At 43.8% G+C, this 18,743-nt stretch overlaps 1 protein-coding gene across 2 annotated transcripts in view; it reads left to right on the forward strand.

Moving 5' to 3' along the window:
- The first annotated feature begins 2,174 nt into the window (after positions 1 to 2,174).
- LOC142058734 (uncharacterized) overlaps positions 2,175 to 18,743 on the forward strand; it is a 39,195-nt gene continuing 22,626 nt past the window's right edge. Inside the window, exons 1-4 of one of the 2 annotated variants that reach the window (XM_075096427.1) lie at positions 2,175 to 2,410; positions 3,119 to 3,206; positions 5,694 to 5,793; positions 6,773 to 6,978. The gene's annotated coding sequence lies outside the window, so the exon portion shown is untranslated. The remainder of the gene's footprint in view (positions 2,411 to 3,118; positions 3,207 to 5,693; positions 5,794 to 6,772; positions 6,979 to 18,743) is intronic. The other variant, XM_075096428.1, reaches the window with a different exon arrangement.

The raw sequence follows: 18,743 nt of genomic DNA on the forward strand, positions 1-18,743 counted from the left end.
CTCTCTGCATAGCTATAAAGAGATCTCAGCAAAATTTAGTAGTATCCTTCCAGCGTTGGGCCTGCCTGCATACATGATCACCAATAATCAGCTGCACCGTACCACCTTGTTTTTTGCTATGAGACTTGTTGGAGATGATATATGAAGAATAGTGTGAGATGTTTTTCTTAAGCTATGATAAGCCCACTGTGCTGACAGCAGCAAAACAGAACTTGTTTTGACAAGCAGTTGAGCTGACATGACACAAAAGCTAAATGCAGGAAAGATGAGGATCTCCATCAGACCCTGGTGATTTTTTTTCTTTTCTGGGTCATTTTTAAAAGCCTTTCCCTGGCACTCTCCTAGGTTCCCAGGGTTTATTTTCTGAGCTGTCACCTTCTCCACAATGTGAAAGGGACTCCCTGGGGTTTTTTCCATTGGTCTTTATTGCTTCCAGCGCAAAGGCTTGAGATTTATTTTGAGACTTATAGATCATTACAATATTGGTAGTGTTGCATCTTTATGTGGTTGTGATATGTCACCATGAGTTGTTGCTTCCAAGGAGACTGATGGAGTTCGACAGGAGGCAGACAATGTCATGTCTTGTGACATGTTTCTTCTCCACCATGGGACATATATGAGGAGTTAGGACCCCAGCACAGATGGCTTAAGCCTGTAATCACTCTATGTCTTCTCTCAGGCAAGCATGGGGAATTCAAATCATCTTCAGGGCATGGATCAGAAAGGACTTTCTTTTACTGTAACCATCAAGGGGCAATTGTTACCCCAACAGGTCATTGAACCAGCTCATTCTGCCACAGTCTGAAAGATGGATTGCTTTAGGTCTGGCATTCATGCTGAGATGGGTATGAATAAATTCTGTGCTCCAGTGTGTAAGCTGTTTGCATAGCAGAGGTTGGAAGGGTCCCATTCTCCACCCCCTCCAGTGTTTCATGAAGGCTTTGCATTACTCTGAAGGTTGAAATATTTGAGGTTACAAGAATCAGGTTAATGGGCCCTAAGAGTATGCGACAAATACCGTTAATGCTTTTCTGTTGATCACCTATACTGGGGGATCCTATTGGTTTATTCTGGGGTTCTCTCTGGGCCTGCCTGAGTTCTCTTGCTAAGGGAGGGATGTGAATGCTCAGGTATCTTCCCAGCATGATGCCAGGAGGCAGCCATGTTCTGCACTCAGTAACCAGGGTTGCAGACCCAATTGCAAAGCTTGCCTATTCCATAGTTTAGATTGAGTGAATTTATCTGGGCCAGGATTTCCTCATGGTGCTGGATATTTTGGTTTGAGTTTGGTTGTTTTTTTGGTTGTTTTTGGTTGGTTGGTTAGTTGGATTTTTGTCTATGGGTATTTTCTACTGGGTTGTCTCCTCTGGATAATGGGCTTGCTGCTGCTGTGTAGCAGAGAAACCACAGTGGTACACAGGAGCTGATCTTAACAATAAGGAACCACTTCAGTGTTGGCTGGTTGGTGAAGGTGAGTTGAAAAACTGCATGCTCATAGAAGTGTGCTATGAGAAGTCTTTCTCCCCCAGTAGTTGTTGTTCAGTGTTCACCCATCACCAACATGCGATAACTAAAAATCAGTCATCCCTGATGCCGTGGGGTTTGGGTGACAGTCCAGTTCCCAATAGCCAGGTAACAAATTGGTGTTATATCAGTAACTGGGAACCTGGGAACCCTTCTCCAGGGCTGCATGAGGCCTTGTTCCCTGTGAGGCCATCCTGACCATATTGTAGTGAGGTGAGCTAAAATAGTGCTTCCATCTGTTGTTTCTCTTCTCAAACTGCTGGTCCTCAAACAAGATACTGAGTAAAGTGATAAGTTTTGCTAAAGCTGGGAGCAACATTACAATTCATTAGAATAATTTAGAAAACTCTTTGACCTTCATAATGCCGAGCCGCTTTCTGCTTTCACTGAAAGCTGCAGAGCTCCCCTGACCTCATCTGTGCAGGACAGAGCCAGGAAATGCAGCACTTGTCTTGCTGCCTTGCCCATGGTGATGTCAACAGCTGTCACCAACTGTGAACCTGCTCCTGGCAGGTAGATAAAGGAAGGAGGAGTCCCTTAATCTGAAGGAGAAATGATTAATAAGTTTAATAATGTGTTGTTATAATAACCAGCTGTTTGGTTTTTGCCTATGCGTGTCCATGTGCTTGTGTTGAGCAAGAGACAGAGATGAATAGCAGAGTGCATGCAGCAGCCAAGGGGTCAGTGCAAACCGCTCTGACGGAAACTGTCACCAGTGTAGGTAGGAGCTGGGGAGAAGCTGAAGCCTTGGGGAACAAGGAGTAGGGTGGGTGCAGGATGTCTGCAGAAAATTAAAGGGCTGTGGCAGTTATGTTGGGATGTAGCATAAATGCTAGAAAGAAATACAGCCAGAGGCTCAGCTCATGCAAATGGACCAAGCTCACAGGTCAGTAGAGTCCTAGCAATTTACAGCAAATGCAATACAGTGTGCTGCAGTGAGAGCATAGTCTGAATGCTATCCAGTGCTCCTCTTGGGATCCTCAGAAGACATCACTGTCTCAGCTGAAGGACTAAAGTAGGGAAGAGTGTAAAATAGCCCTCAGAACAGTGAGTCTTACTGTTGGTGGAAGAGCCAGCCTTCTGCTCAAAGCAACTTCTATGTGTGTACTTCATTCAGCTGGAGTTGGTCTATTATTTATAATTTTGTCCCACTTACTCTACAGTCTTATTTTTCTATAAAAATTTTATTAGAACCACGTGTTAGGTTATAGGATGTGCAGGTACTCTTTTACATACTTTTCTCCATCTCCAGCTGAGGTAGGAGAGAGCGAGACGTTTCTCACATATGCAGAAGCTTTGGGGTCAGCATTGCTGTCTCATGCAGGACTGGGACTCAGGGCCATGGCAGTATTACTCTAGGCTTTGCATGAGCACATGGATATGCCTGGATGAAAGAAAACATCTTCAGTAAAATGGAGATCACATGAGCAACCACTTCTGAGTGTGAGAGGAGTTGCTAATATTGTCATAATTGCTAAAGTCAGAGTAACATAATTTCTCAGGCTGAAGATGTAATGGGAGATGAGTGTCAGGTGACCGAGGTAATGGACCTGAATCATCTGAGGTGGCTAATTTGTTGAATGGACCTCTACAGGTGTTCGGTGAGGAGTTGGATCTGCTCCATAGTGTTCTGAAGGACTGTTGTACCCATCCAGTGTTGTCCTACAGGGCATGCAGTTTATGTGAGTATCAAAGACTTATTTTTTCTAACCCATGCTTTCCACTGTGGTAAGGGAGTGTATGAGATGCAGAGCATTGGGTCTCCCTGTCAGATCCTTGTGTGCGGTTCAGTGAAGGACCTCACACCCAGACCAGAGACAGATTATTCCACCTTTGTGGTTATAATAAACCTCCTCTCAGTGGCCAACATAGTCTTACGTTTGACAGTTGCAGCAGTATCACACACAGGCTCAATACTCCATCCAGCCAAAAGCCAAGTGATAAGATAGGATGCTCTTAGCTGTGGTTTCAAAGAGACTTTCACCCCTGTCAGAATCACTCCAATCTCCCTAGGCATTTTCAAATAGCACATGTGTGCAAGAACACACGTGCTGAATTGCATCTCCAGTCTTGCTGAGAGCAACTAGCTCCACATGGGAGTTTGACATGGTAATAATAGATTTCTTTTGTCAGATGAAATTAATCTTGGATTATCTGCTTCACCAATCCAAATATAGGCTTCTACATTAGTATCCACTTTCCTTAGGCTTGAATCTTTCAGGAAATAGATGCAAATTGGAAAATCTACGTAAATTAACTGAGGTTGTAAATCCCAGACACATCACATGTGAGCCCGGGAGGTAGAGAATATCTTTCAAACCACTTCCCACAAATTGAGTGTGAGCACCACACTCATACATCTTATTAAAGCTGTAGTGAGAAACAGGCTTGCTAATACAGTGCTCCTGTGCTTGAAGCAACCACTCCCATTTAAGGAGCAAAAAGTGCTGTCATCTACCTCCAGCCAGCAGAATCCAGATTAACTTCTGCCCTCTGAGTTAACACACCAAAACTTCATAATGAGTCACTTGGGGCTGCACTCAACAGATCTGACACAAGCCTGCTGTGTCAAGAACAATATGGTGAATCAGAGGAGCACATTTCTCTGTCTCTCATTCTCCCTGCCCACATCCCCTGCGACATTTGGTTGCAATTTTGGCTGGTAGGTCATTCTGAGGAGAGAAAGTGTGAGAGGGTGTGTAGTGAGGAGTGTCAACACTGCACTTTGCAGTGCAGAAGTGCCTGAGCTAGCAAAGAACCATTTAGAACTGGAAGCAGGATTGCCAAGGTGAAATATCTTCATGGCTGGACTACTCAGATGTAGGACGCTCTGGCGTAGCTTTATGGATCAAACCAAGATATTCTGTCCTTTGCGGTGCTGTGTGAATGTTAACCGCTTTGTCTTTGCACTGCATCATTGCTGAGCGTCAAACATACCCTAATTGCCCAAGATTTATTTTCAGGAAATGCCTACATTCTCCTGGTTGTTTCCTCCCCCTCACTTTTTTTGCAGTTCTGACTACATCCCTCCAACTGAAGCCTTAGAAACTTTGGAACTGTAGTCCAAGCATGATTTAAAAACATGCTAGGAGTGGAAATGCAATTAAGGTACCTTAACCGCCTTTACTCTGCCCTGCAGGAATGCAAAGGAAAACAATTTGTTTTTAAAGGTTATTGTAATCTAGAGCTTTAAACTCTGCCATGCCTTAATCATTGCCGAATGGTTATTTAAGAAGTTTACCTTGGTCACAGTCATAAACAACTGCTAAGTAAAAAGCACCTTTTACATTCTTATTAGGCAAACAGCACAATAACAATGGTCATTGTGGCCATTTCGTAAAAGACTCTCTATCTAATCTATCAGTTAGCAAATGAAAAACATGTCAAGTCTCAGCTGACACTATTAAATAGTGATAGTCATAGCAAGCACAGGTATGATGCTCCCTACCTTTTTTGGCTTCATCTGAAGGAGGAAAATCAGTGTATCATAAGCTACATTTCAGTACAAACTGCAAGTTTCAGTCTGGTCCTGCAATCACCCACTCATGTGCTTAGCTTGATATTCCTGGGGACTACTCACATGTTTAATGTGAAGACTGACATACGTGTTTTTATAGCAGTCTTCTGTCTTCCGAAAGCTTCTCTTTCATTCCATTTTGAAGCACAGGGATGAAGGGCAAAAGAAAGGTCTTTGCTGGGTGCGCAGCAGGACTGATATGCTAGGACCATACGGGACTGCACTCTGGGTAACTGTTACCAGCCTGTCCTCGCCTGATCTTCCACCATTTTGCTAATATGGTTTGGTAGGTTGTACAGGACCACACAAGAGAAGAATCCACCCCTTAAGTTGATTTACCTTAAGGAGACAGAGAGCCTGGAGTGCATGTTTTTCCATTTTTAAAAGGTGTTTCAAGACAAAGGAAAACATGCTATCTTTCTCAAGGGACAAGGTTTTTAATTTTTTGAGTAAAGTTACATTCTTCATATTGCATGAATGTTTTATCTCTGTCTTCACTATTATGTATCTTCCTGCTGATACCTGACTTATGGTATCACTGTGAGCCCATAGGATGAGGATTTCAAAACCTGTCACTGTTGGTCTTGACTGTTGTCTGTGGTGCAAGGAAAGTTGAGCCAATCACGTACTTGGAAATTTTCCACCTTTGTAGGAAGGGAAGGACAGAATCCAGCGTGGATCTGTGCTGCTGCAAACCTTTCTGCTGGCTGTGCTTGAAATCCAGTTGTACACCTGCAGCTCAACTGTGCTGGGTAAGGGGGTTCATTACACATTACCCTGCTTATCAGGTGCACCATTTTGTCAGTGCCTGAGCTGCCATAATCTGACACTTCATTTGGAAAGCATTCGCTGTCCTCTCCTGACAGCATTCTGTGATCCATATTTTTTTACAGCTGGTATAATCTGAAAATCAAGTACTTCTGGCAGCTTTTGTAGCTCCATATAGAATACTATATTCATCTGAGCAACTGCCATTTGCCTTTAATCTGTCCAGATCCAATTATTTTAAGTATCCACAGGTGAAGCATTAGAGACCACATGTCCTTTCCTTTTAAAAAAGGGAACTGTTTGTTTTATCTGTCATGGCTAGAAGCGGGAGCTCAGTTCCTGGTAATCCACTGGCGTGTGATGTGACAAGCGCTTCTCTGTGCCTCAGGTCTCTCATATGTGCAGTAATACTATGCCACTCCTCCATTTATAACATGGCTAGAAGTCTACAATGTGCTTTAATGTGACCAGGGGAGACTTGTACATCTGGCCTCTTTCATTCATTCAGTCCAGTTTTACAGGAGAACAAAAGTTTATTCCATATTATCTTCCTTTGGAAAGTAAAAGCAGTGATACTGGAGTCTTCTGTGGCAGGCATTGTCTGGGCTGGCACAGTTGATGAAAGTGAGGAAAACAGAAAAAAATCCGTTGTGTTTGTTAGCTGAGTGTTCCGCATGTTTCATGTTGGCAATGTTATTTGAAGTGGTAATAATAAAGTTTAAACTCTCCCCTTGTAAGCTTGCTGTGCAAGTGCACATAGGTACGAGTGGTAATGGAGTTATGCCAGTATAATTGCTTTATATGTTTGTTTTAAGAGGCTGGCAAAGAGCCCTTGGCTATAAAGGGTTAGGGTGTGAAAGGAATGCAAGAGCAAGATTTCTTTTGCCTGAGATAATAGCTGCATGTTCAGCATTTCTCTAATCCTCTTTTCTTCCCTGGACTGTTTCTTGACTTCCTTGGCAGATTTTGATCCACCAGTAGAAAACCCCAACTGCCTGTGGAAATACACCAGATGAAAACCTGATTGCCAACACCTCTGAAATCTTAAGCCAGTCTGAATGAGAGAAAGGTCTCCATCTCTGGTGGGTTAATACATTGCCTCAGTTTCCCCACTGCTCCTCTGATCTGGCTGCAGTCTCTCCTGGTTTGCAGTGCTCAGCTATTTGCAGGTAAAGGACACAGTGCTTGTTTCTCAAGTGGCATAAAATGTCCCAGCAGTTGTTCCACTCCTTTGTAAGGCCAGATGGACTGGGGGTTGCTCTAAAAGAAATCTAACATTAGCATGTGTGCACGCTGTAAGGAGGACCACTGAAAGACAACTTCTCAGTGACTTGCTGTGCGTGTGGATGTGTATATCATAGCAGAGGTGGCATCCTACAGCAGTGGCAGTGCTAGAAACACTCAAAATGTACAAGCATGGTGAGATGCCTAATTTAAGCAGTCTTGTTTCCTGAGCTCTGCAGTGGTGCTGGGTCAGTTATACCAGTTAGAAAATACTGGCACTTCTCTGTGGAAACAGAGCAATGCCTGGAGAGAGAGCTGGGAACTGGACTTTTTGGCATCGATGTCCCCACCAAGAGTCACAGCCTGTGATCAGCTGATAGAGGCTTTCTCCTCTCAGTAACTTCTGATCTAGCAGAAGTTAATACTTTCTCTTTAGGGGCTATTTGGTGATATTTGGCAAAAAAGGTTTGTGGTCTCAGCTGTAAACCAAATAGGCCATTTACCCCCTCACAGTAGTAGCTACCACAGTTGGCAGTACTTATCCTCTTAGTGACTCCAGTCACCTCTCAGCCAGAGAGCTGAATTGAGGCCATGGAGACAGAATTATACCCTTGCTCTGAGACATTTCTGCTGGCCCAACCTGGGAGCTCACCAGCAGCATGATAGAAAGTCGTTTTTGGGCTGTGTCTTCTGGTGCCAGCAGAGCTCTCAGCCAAACACCTTTCACCTGCCTTAGGTTGTCAGTACATCTTTAAAGAGGAAGAGCCTATGGCTTTGTCTGCCTGATGGCTGTGTGGAGGAGTTGAAAGAACTGGGCAGCTGTTTGATATGCCATCACCTCTGCTGGCTGCCTGCAAGGAGACCCAGTAAGTCCTGGACATGCTCAGCCAGCCCAGAACATGTGGGCGCTGGGCTGGCTGAGGGAAGCACCCACCCACCCGGAACAGACAAGGCCCATTAAGAGTTGATGCCTGCAATTAGAAATGAGCTGCAAGAGTTGGAGGTTTCAGAAATATGGCAGTGGGTGTGAAACACTGTAACATTCCCATTAATTTGAAATGTCTCCTCTCTGGCCAGAGAGAAGTGCCCAGATTTTTTAGTCAATATTAATTTTATACTTGGCACTGCAGAGGAGTGTGAACTGCTGAGCTCACAAAGGGTCCATCTAATAAACAGACAATACAAAAATCAGAAAAGCAAAGATTGAGTTCACTTGCCCAGGCAATGAGGGTATAATAACCGTGAGGGCTGCAGAGGGCAATGGAAAATTCTGAGCTGTAATGAGGAGTCACAGCAAGTGCCTGTGCTGTGGCTCTCTGGGTACAGGTAGGAGCAGTGAGAGAAGGTGGGATGGTATAGCATTGTGCAGGAGAGAGGAGCTCTTGGATCTGGAATTAGAGGCAGATGATGAGGAGGACAGCATGTCACAGGTGTGCTGTAGAAATGGAGAGCAGGTTAAGAAATGCCAATTGTTTCCCTGCAAATGAATCCCAAGCCTGATCTCCATCTGATTTCCTTTAGAAGAGAGTTTGACAGTTCTAGATGGGCTCCCATATGCATCCCTGCTGCCTGTCAGGTCTGCTCTGCTCCTTCCTCTTTTGATCACCTCTCTGGCCAGATTACTTTAAGCAAGCCATTCCTGTCTTCTGGTGGCCTGCAGAATACTAGGCATCAGGCTTTCAAAGATGTGGTGATTAGCCAAGTAAATACTGCAGCAGTAAGGGATGAACTTGATTCCAAAGAGCCAAATGCTACTGGCTTTCTAATAAACCCAGAGTAAAGTCTCCGGGAACAAAACATAATTATGAGAAAAACACATTGCTTTGAGGGACATGTTTGCCTGCTTTCCTCAACTTTCAAGCAGCCCGCAAAACAGCCAGAAAAGTCTGCAAAACTAGTTTATTTATTCAATCTTGTTGCTATCATGAGACTTTCCAAAACCAGAACTACTTCATTTCAACAGTTTATTGCAACAAACCCATGGGTACTTCAAGCTTATGTGTGTCCTTGTGCTTCATGCCTCGGCCTCTTCTTTCTTCCTGGGATAGCAGGGTCCAAAGCTGGATAACAGACTGAAGATTCCATTTCCTGCTTTGGCTGAGATGATATTTCAAAATAGAGCTGCATTTCAAAACAGATTGATTTTTCTGCAGAATTGTTCTTTAAGTTTCTTTTCCTTCTTAATGAACATTTTTTATGTCTGTGGAATCTGAATTCTAGCTTGATTGAAAATGCACCACTGCTATCAAAATTCGAAGCCTGTATCTCAAACCCCAAGCCATTGAAATCCCTGACAAACCTAGCACCTGGTTAATGAATACATCTTGAGGAGCCCTGATACCTTATTTTCTTTTCTTTAACACTGTTAGTGTTTTTGGTCTGGCCATTAAAGAAGCAAGGTGAAAGAGGAAAAAGACGCCTGTCTCTGCATTATGGCTGTGACAAGCTGCACAGTGGATGATGGTGCATCTGATCAGCTGTAATATTCAGGACTGATTTCTGGATAGAAAGGCACTGACTTTCTTTAAGATCAGAAGAGGGAAAAGAGGTGTAGCATTTTCAGTGTAGAAAGCAGTTGTGATCCTGGCAGTGAGACGAAAAAAACAGGAAATGCAGGGCATGCAAAGTCCTTGGTAAGAGGGAAAATGAAAGCCCTGGTAAAAAAACACTGAGGGAACAAAATATGGTTAGACAAAGGAATAAGGGGATACATGCAAAGTGCATGTGTCAGAGAAGAGAAATGGGGCAAATACACTCCTTTGAAAGAATTAAGAACTCCTGGAGCCCCTGGTGTGAGAAAGGAAAGGGAAGGTTTGCAGATAATTCCTAAAATGTATGGGGAATGAGGATAGGGTTGGGAGATGGAGAAATCTTACAAGGGCATGGAAGCAGAGTAGCTGGATGCAGAGACCTCCTGTGGCATGAGAGGTCCCCTTCTCTCAGGGGTGGCACGGCACCAAACACTGGAGAGCTGTGCCTGGGCAAAGCCTGCAGCCTGTGTGAATACCGTGGACAGATGGCAGAGTAAACCATTGGGCCCAGGTCTCCAGGCTATCTTGTCTGACATTGCAGCTGCTCAAGTCCTTTCACCTTTTCAAGCCCCCAGGTGTGTTGCTGAAGTTTTCTAGCCTACAATCTACAAAAAGCCTCATGCAGTCTGGAGGTTTTACTGCATTTTCAGTCGAGCTGTAAATACTCCACCTGCGGCAGTCTTTTGGCACCCAAATTTGCAACACCCATAAGCAACATCTGTTTTGAGGTGGGAGTTAATGCCTATTGTGCTTATCTTTGCAGATGCCCTGCAGCTGGTGCATGTCCTTCCCCTGCTTCTTGTTCCTGCAACCCAGGAGAGTCATCCTGGAACTCTTGGGGTGTGAAACATGGACTTGGACCTCTAGTAGCTGTGTGGTCCTGGAGGACCAGTAGAGCTGGGAGTGCCAGCTGCTTTGTTGTTGGTCTATCAGCAGGAAATCCCACTCATAGGAGTGAAGTGCAATACAGGGGACTATTTTTTAACCTTCTTTCTCACCCTGTTTATGAAATGTCTGCTTAAAGGCAACTAGTTATTTTGTTGCACCATTTAACTATGGGGCTAGCAGTGCTGATAGTGGCTCTATCTGGGGTGATGAAGGGATAAGGAAGGCAAGTAAAGCTCTGCCTGTCATCAGAACTTCTGCCCCAACTGTCTTGGTATGCAAGTAGAAGTTTTCCCATCTGCATTTCTGCAGTGAAGTGCCACCTCCTCTTTCAGCCCTTCATTACGTGAAGGCTTCAGAAACAAAATATCTGTCTTCTTCCTTTTCTTTTTTCAAGCATGCTCCCTTTGTCTGTTTATGTTAGCACCTCAGTGTGGGGGTTGGAAAAGACCACACCAGGGCCCTGCTCTCTGACATGATTTTGATCAGGCTAGAAGGGTTAACCTGAATGGTATGCATCTGCTCCAAGATAACCTACTTAGTAAAATGATTCATTTGGCCAAATGGATGGACAATTAAACTACTTGAAAACATATCCCTTTTGTGACTCACGAGCATGTAGAAGCTACTGCTCTGCAGTGGAGCACAAGGCCTTGGTGTGGATTGGTATGGGGGAAACATCATTTATTTTCACTGTTACTTCCTGAGTACAGTGATCATTGATACATTTGTAATGAGGTTCACACCCCTGCTAAGGTATGTGAGAGGGGTTTGTATAGGAGGATGTATATGGGGCTTTATTCCTAGCTCTCACTAGACTTTTCATTCTGAGCTCTTTCACCTGACTGCTTGGTGAGGGTGTTGATAGCACCTCCTTACCCCCCCCCATTCTGTCACAGAACATAAAATCTTGGTAAAACAAATTTGTGATTTGGATCCAGAATCCAACATACGAGTAGCCTTGAACACTAACAAATTACCAGGACTGGAAGGTTTCACCTGAGGTCTGAGGAACTCAAGGATGAAATAGCTGTATGGCTGTATTTCTCTTAAAAATTTCTTGGCATCTGAAAATTGGAGGGTGGGTAAATGTAATATCAATCTTTAAAAAAAGGTTTTGGGAGGATCTAGGAAACTAAAGGCTTGTAAGCCTGGCATCTGTAGTACATAAACTAGTAAAAGCTGTAATAGAAAATGGTTTATTTGACAATGAGATAAACACAATCAGTTTTGGAAAAGTCAATGTAATTTCTTGTCGTGGTTTAGCCGGCAGCTCAGCCCCACACAGTCGCTCGCTCACTCCCCCACCGGTAGATGGGGGAGAGAATCAGAACGGCAACGCTCGTGGGTTGGGATAAGAACAGTTTAATAATTAAAATTAAAAGAAACAACAATAGAAATGCAATGTAAAGGAGAACAACGAGAGGCGCAAAGCCCCGGGGGAAGGGGGGAAGGGAGGGGAGACGAACCGCACGCGCCGCAGCCGCCCGACGCCGCGCCGCCCCCGCGCTGCCACTGCCCCCCCTCAATATACTGGTCATGGTGTCACATGGTATGGAATGAACCTGCCATTGGCCAGTCGGGGTCAGCCGCCCCCACCATGGCCCTGCCCCTCCCAGCCCCCCCGCCCCGCCACGCGGCAGAGCGCGGGAAGCTGGAAAGGTAGCCGACCCCCACAGTGAGGAGAATTAACCCCTTCTCAGCCAAAACCAGCACATTTCTGTAAAAGCAAGAGGTTTATCTTGCAAACCTCTTGGAGTTCTTTGAAAAGTGTGTACATAAGAGTGAATCAGATGATACTAGATTTCTATAAGACTTTTGGCAAAGTTCTTTTACAAAATACCTTATTGGGAACCTGAGCAGGCATTGCCTAGGAGAGACGGTCCCGAGATGATGTATAAATAATTGGCAAAGAGATAAGAAACAAGGTAGGAGAAAATGGGGGAAAAGTTATCCCAAAGGAAGGATGTTACCAGGGGTGTTTCACAGGTTGGTGCTGGGATCTGTAATTTTAAACGTATTCAGGAATGACCGTTGAAAACAGGGAGAACAGTGAGACTTCATATTTGGTGATAAGACTAAGTTATTCAAGACAGCAAAGACAATGGTCAACAGTGAAGTATTGTTGAAAAACCCTATGAGACTGAATGGCTGGTGAGTAAATGGTGGATGAAATTTCATGTGAATAACTGTAAAATAAATAAATGTAAATAAATGTGAAATGAGGCATGCAAAGAAAACAGTGCTTGCTGTGCATATAAAATCATGGCCTTTGGGTTGACCATACCACTCTGAAGCAAGATCTTGCTTCAGATATGTTAGATAGCTCCATGAAAGCATCAGGTCAAGTTTAGAAGAAAGACAAATCACGTGCTAGGAGTTAAGAAAGGAATAAAGAATGAACCAGAAAACACTATTGCACTGTTCTGGGTGGCGGGGGTGTGTGTGTATGTGTTCATTTTTTGTTTTAGTGTTGGTTTTGGGTTTAGTGTTGTTCTTGGTTTTTGGTTGGTTGGGCTTTTCTTTTAAACTAAGCCTTTAATTTTAATTAAAGCCTGGTATACTTTCACCTTGAATACAACACATGGTTCTGTTTTTTCTTTATCCTCAAGGAGTATACTAGACATGTGAAAATTCCAAGAATGGCTTTTGTGTAGGACTGAGTGAGAAGTTGTCTTCAACTTGGAGGAGGCATGACTGAGAAGTAAAAGAAATAGAGATGGAAAAGCATGAATAGGGACTGACTGTTTATCTTCTTCCCCTAAGCAAGAGCAAGGGTTTTCCAAAGAGAACCTTGGCTGAACCTTCACAAACTTTCTTACCCCTTATATTCTAGAGTGATTTTTCTCATGTACAATGGAATTGCCTCTCCTAAGGAATACTGCTCTCCTATCTGAGTTTCTTTCCTGCAAAGGGAAGACAAAGTCCTCCTAGGTAAAATCCTGGGTGATAATTGATGGATTCACTATTCTGGCCCAGCCTCCAAATAGAGGTTTGGCTGTGGAGGGGGTTCCCTCACCCGGGTGAATCACTGTTACTGGTATTTATGACATGCATGTCTGATAATCCTTTTGATCTCTGTAGGCGTCTGGGATTCTTCTGCTTGGGTAACTGGCAGCTAGCCTGGCTTACATGAACTGGCAGCTGCAAAGGTGGAGACTGATCAGAAATGGCTGGAAATTGATAGGACCCTTTCTGGAGACCCCTCTTCCCTTTGTACTTTGAAGGTATTGAGTGCCCTCTTGCCAGGTTTTCACCATTACTTATAGACTCAGCTTTGTCATCTCTGTCATCATAGCATAAGACTTTTCACAAGAGCTGGGTAAGTGGGCAAGTGACAAGGTGGAGATTAGAAGGGGCAGGGCTCAAGGTGTACTTAGAGCACCTGCATATTTAGCTGTAGTCTGTCTTACTGGAGGCTACATATACATGAGCTGCACTTATAAATCCCAAACAATCAATCTGTGGCTTAAAGAACTTGGGGAAAAGCATTGGGGTGGACAGATATGTTAATCACCAGCAGGCTGGCTCCCACCTGCAATAGCACATGGTCCCAACCAAAGGTCCGTTAGGAGGGCTGAGCAAGACTTTTTACATCATGTAGGCTTCCCCTCTTTTATGTGCATCATTACAGACATCAGCTCTGATACCTTGTCTATGTGCAAGGTATGTCTAATATTTAGTTCATAAAGATTAAGGCTTGTGTTTGTCCCTGAACATTTAGCACTTAAGGAGAAAAATGAACGCTTATCAGGGAAGCCTGTGTGAATGGCTCTTGTCCAACCCATCCCTGCTTTTTCATCACTTCCCATTATCTAGTCCTATTTCCCTGCCACAGTCCTATCAACACACCATTGTTGTCACCTTGAATAAATTCACCTGTGAAGCGTGTCAAGCAGAGAGCTGTTTTGGTGGATGTGTATTTGCTTGGGAGTCCTTAGGGCTTTTCCTCGGGGGAAGCCATGGAGAGTAAATGATTTGGCAGAGTTTAGTCGTGCGGCCAGTGTTATGGAAGACAGAAGTGCAATGAAGTACCTGAGATCTCAAAATGGATAAGCCAGAATGTTGAAGTGCAAGGGAGTGAAGTGTGCAGAGAAGAGGGTGGGAAGAAACAAAACAAAACTAAAACCCCAAATAAAACAACAAAAAGAAAGATCCTACAAATAGATTTACCAGCGATTTTAAAATCAGATTTTCCTAGTGTTTGGTTTCTAAGAACTTATCAGGTAATATCCATAGTGTCAAATCAGGTGTTTGACCATGTTTGCTGCTTCCAAGTTGCATGCGTTTCAGTTACTGGTGGTTTTTGAAAACCCTGCCTGCTCAGTGGCATTTATGCTCATGGGTATCTTGGTAATGGGGAAAAAATCCTGCAGATTTACCTCTGGGAAATGTGTGGGGAGAGTGCCACTGTGTGGTGACACAGAAAATGTCATCCTTTTGACAGAAGGTTTAAAAGAGCATCTCTTTGAAGTTAATGCGGGCATTCCTCATTTCTCCCAAGGATTTGAGTTGTGCCTGGTAAAGGAGCAGGAGCAACACGTTAGGTAGTTGTATTTTGCTTATATATTCTTCTTCCTTCCCTTCTCTCTCCCGACAGCTTTTTGACAAAGGTAAGGCAAAATATGTTCTTTTCCAGTCATGTGTTAACATCATGTCTTTCCTCAAGGGATGGTGAAATAGAGGGATAAGAACAGGATGCATATAGATAATGTATGGTGCCCTGCAATTTTCTCCAAACAATCTGTTACAAATTGTCTCAGGCGCGGACAGCACAAGTTCAGGGACTTAGGGCTGTGCTTTCTCATACCTGTGCCAGTGATGCTGTGGCTGTACTGTGATCATTCCTCTATTACAGCATGCGTTCTGTACCCCCACAGTGCTGAGACTAAAGTCATCTTAGTCCCCTGTCCTGGCATCCTCATAACATGGTCATTTGGCTGTACTAAGTAGTCTCACACCTTAGTCTTGCTTTTCAATGCCTTTTAGTGCTAGGTCCTTAAAAATTAAGTCTATGGCCAATTTGCTTCGGCTCTGCTCTGGGAAGGGAATGCTTCCTTCTGAAGCTCAGTTGCTTCTTATAAGACTGAATGGAAAAAGAGAACAGTAAGCAGCAGCCACCTTACCAGGGGCATAGCTTGTATGCAGTACCAGTACTGTAAGCCTGGCACTAGCTTTGCAGCTACTCCATCAGTATACTTATTGGTTCTTTGCTGACATCTTTCCAAAATAGCCTGACTTCATGAGCTCTCCATCCTCATCATAAGAAATATGGTAGTATTTAGAAGTATATGTGAGCTTCCCCCTTTTACTCTTCCCTTCACTCTTTTAAGACCTAGAAGGATTCAAGTAATGGTACCTTAAGGCTGCACATGGGGGATACACATTGCAAAATCAGAGAAGAAAGCATGGTATGCACTGCCACTGTTGTTCCTTTACCATGAATCTACCTGACATAGTGTCTGGGACACACCTCTGATTCTCCTGCTGAGACACAGCACCCTTTTGTCTACCTGATAACTTTCTACAGGAGTGTTGGAAGGACACAATCCCTACAGGAGCATTGAAAGGACACAATCACTTCAGGAGCTCCGCTGAGATATATGTTGCGATCTTCAGAATGGCCATATTCAGACACTAGGAGAGACAGATTTGTCTGTCTCACACTGCACCTCTCTTACAGAAATTTGGAGCATCCAGCTGGGATGCTAGTAAAAATCCTTTTGCCAGCAAAGCACCTTTGGGTAGCTGTAAGTATCAGTTCATGAGGAGTTACTACATTTCCTTTAAATGCTCCACCTTCATGTGGTGCTGCTGTGCCACTCCTTTGGACGCAACCTAAGTGTTAATCACGGGCCTGAGCCGTCTCCCACCAAAACGCACATCTTCCTCCATATATACACCTACCTGCCCAGTATTTGGGATGCTGCTTGCTATGCCTGCCAGTCTGCCCCAGCCATAGGCTTCCTGCTCTGCCTCTTAGAGGGTAGTCCTCTGATATGAGCTGCTTGCTGTGGGTCCCTCTGCTGATGCACTTGGTTGCCACTGGTCACAGATGAGAATTATCCAGCCTTTACTTTTCCATTGGGATCTAGTCCTCATTCATATTCAGTTATCTGCTGGTGGAAGGTTCATTTTGTGTTACAAAGGTCCTTCAAGGCCATCTCCAGGCCATCATTCACAATGTCTCCATGCAGCTTTATCGAACAAGGTGTGAGCTCTTTCTAATTCTAGCTGCACCTTTCTTGCCTGCAGCAAAGCTGTTCCCTTTTCTCATTCTTAGCTGTCCCACCTTCCTCATCTCCACAGTGTCAGGAACAGTAACTGTCTCCTGCTCTAAAGGTAGAAAAGGGTCAGCTTTCTTATCAGCTGATAGTGTTTATGGTGTTGCTTTACCAGGATTCATCCTTCCAATTGCAAGAGCCAAATTCTACCACCTCTGGTAATTAATTGACAACATTTTGGGTCTGAAATAATGAAATACCCTTTAGCTTCTCCCATGTGAATCCCAAGTTTTGTAGCTGTAGAACCAGCTGGATTCCAAAGATTCTAAAGTAATACCCAGCCAGGTCAGGAGATTTTGCAGCCATGGAGAATGGAGAACAAGTAGCAATTAATTCTAGTCCCTATGAATCAGCTATTTGGGCCTTTTAGTACATACAGTTCTACATGAATGTACTTAACCGCAGCCTAGTTAGAAATTTCATGTAATAGAAAAGAGAGCTGTGAGGCAGCCTGAGTAGTTGCCAAACATACTTAATTTTTAGGGGGAGCCTTATTACCATCTGTGCCAATCCTGGTATGTGTGCGTGACCCATTTTTAACTTCTCCATGGGTAGAGGCTCCACAAACTCCATAGCTTGTTCCACTGCTTTGCTTTCCTGACCATTAAGTCATTAGACTTTCCTTAATGTTCAACTTAACTTTCCCTTCTGCATTTAAACTGAATTTTTATCCTATCCACATGTTATTACTTTTCTAGATGCCACATTATTCTGTGTATTTAAAAGCTGTTATCATGTCCATTCTGTTCTATCTCTAGGTTTAACAACCCAGTTCCTCATTCTTTCCTTACAGGTGATGTTTTCTAAGCCTCTGATTTTTGGAGGCTTTCCAGCAAGTCCACAACTCTCTCAAAGTGAGATTTTTGTAACCCTGCATCATCTAGGGAGTTCGAATTGCTGTTGAGCATAATATGACAGAATTAAGAAATATAATATTATGGAGCAGACTTCCATTACAATGATAAAATAGAGCATGGCAAATCTATTTCTTATCTTGTAGAAATCACACCTCAGCCTAATCTCCAGCTAAAATATTCATTAATACAGCCTGAATAATAAGCATGTATAGAACAATTACTATGAAACTAGCTTTCATTACGCTTCCAAGATACAGGTTTGTGCACATGAGAGGTTCAGACAAGATCAGGATAGCAGTGAATGAAGCTCTTTATATACACCTGTCTAACAGAAAGGGATTATACACAAATGAATCTACAGTTGGTGTTAGGCTACATATATCGTGCTATACCACAGTGACCAATCTACTTTCTGGAAGAGTGAAGATAAGGACTAGAAATGCAGGCAGAGATTTGCACTGCATTGTGGTAAAATCTGGATGTTTCCTAAAGGAAACCAGTAACCATCTTGCAGGCAAGCTAGCTCTTCTGTAGGGCAAGTCTTGCTGCAAACACACAAAACCCTCTCAGAACATGAGTATCTTAGCAAGTCACTCAAGAGTGGAAACCTTGCTTTATTTTATTTTATTTTAGTTATTTGTTTACATCCAGGAAGGGGGAATTTGAAGGACTCCTGTCCTCTAGATTTGGCTGCTGCTGTTTTTCTGCTGATTGATCCAGCTCAGGCTGCTCCTCCTTCATGGGACCTCCCAAAGAGAAATTTAATCAGAAGGTGCAATTGTTAACAGGCTTCAGCCCTTGGCCAGAAACTGCTTTTCTCCATAGCAGCTTCTCTGAGGTGCTCTGGGGATGGAAGCAGGATAGACAATGTCGAGGCAGTCCTGTTCTGCATCTGACAATCAGGATCCAGGTCTCCGTTTAGCACAGCATTCTGTCAGTTTGATGTACACTGAAAACAGGCAGCTCAAACCTTTGTCTTTCAGAGGTCACTTCTTGGCATTGAGGCTGCCCAGGGGAAGAAATCGTGGCATTTGAATGCAGGGGTAGAGGGAACAGGGACCGGATCTACCAGTCTGCCCAAGGGAAGATTTGCTGTTATCCTCAGGTACCTAGCTGGATGGAATCAGCATGTGGTAAAACTGTTTTGCTGGCA

Source organism: Phalacrocorax aristotelis, chromosome 6 (genome assembly GCF_949628215.1).
Source record: "Phalacrocorax aristotelis chromosome 6, bGulAri2.1, whole genome shotgun sequence".
In the NCBI taxonomy this organism is placed as follows: Eukaryota; Metazoa; Chordata; class Aves; order Suliformes; family Phalacrocoracidae; genus Phalacrocorax; species Phalacrocorax aristotelis.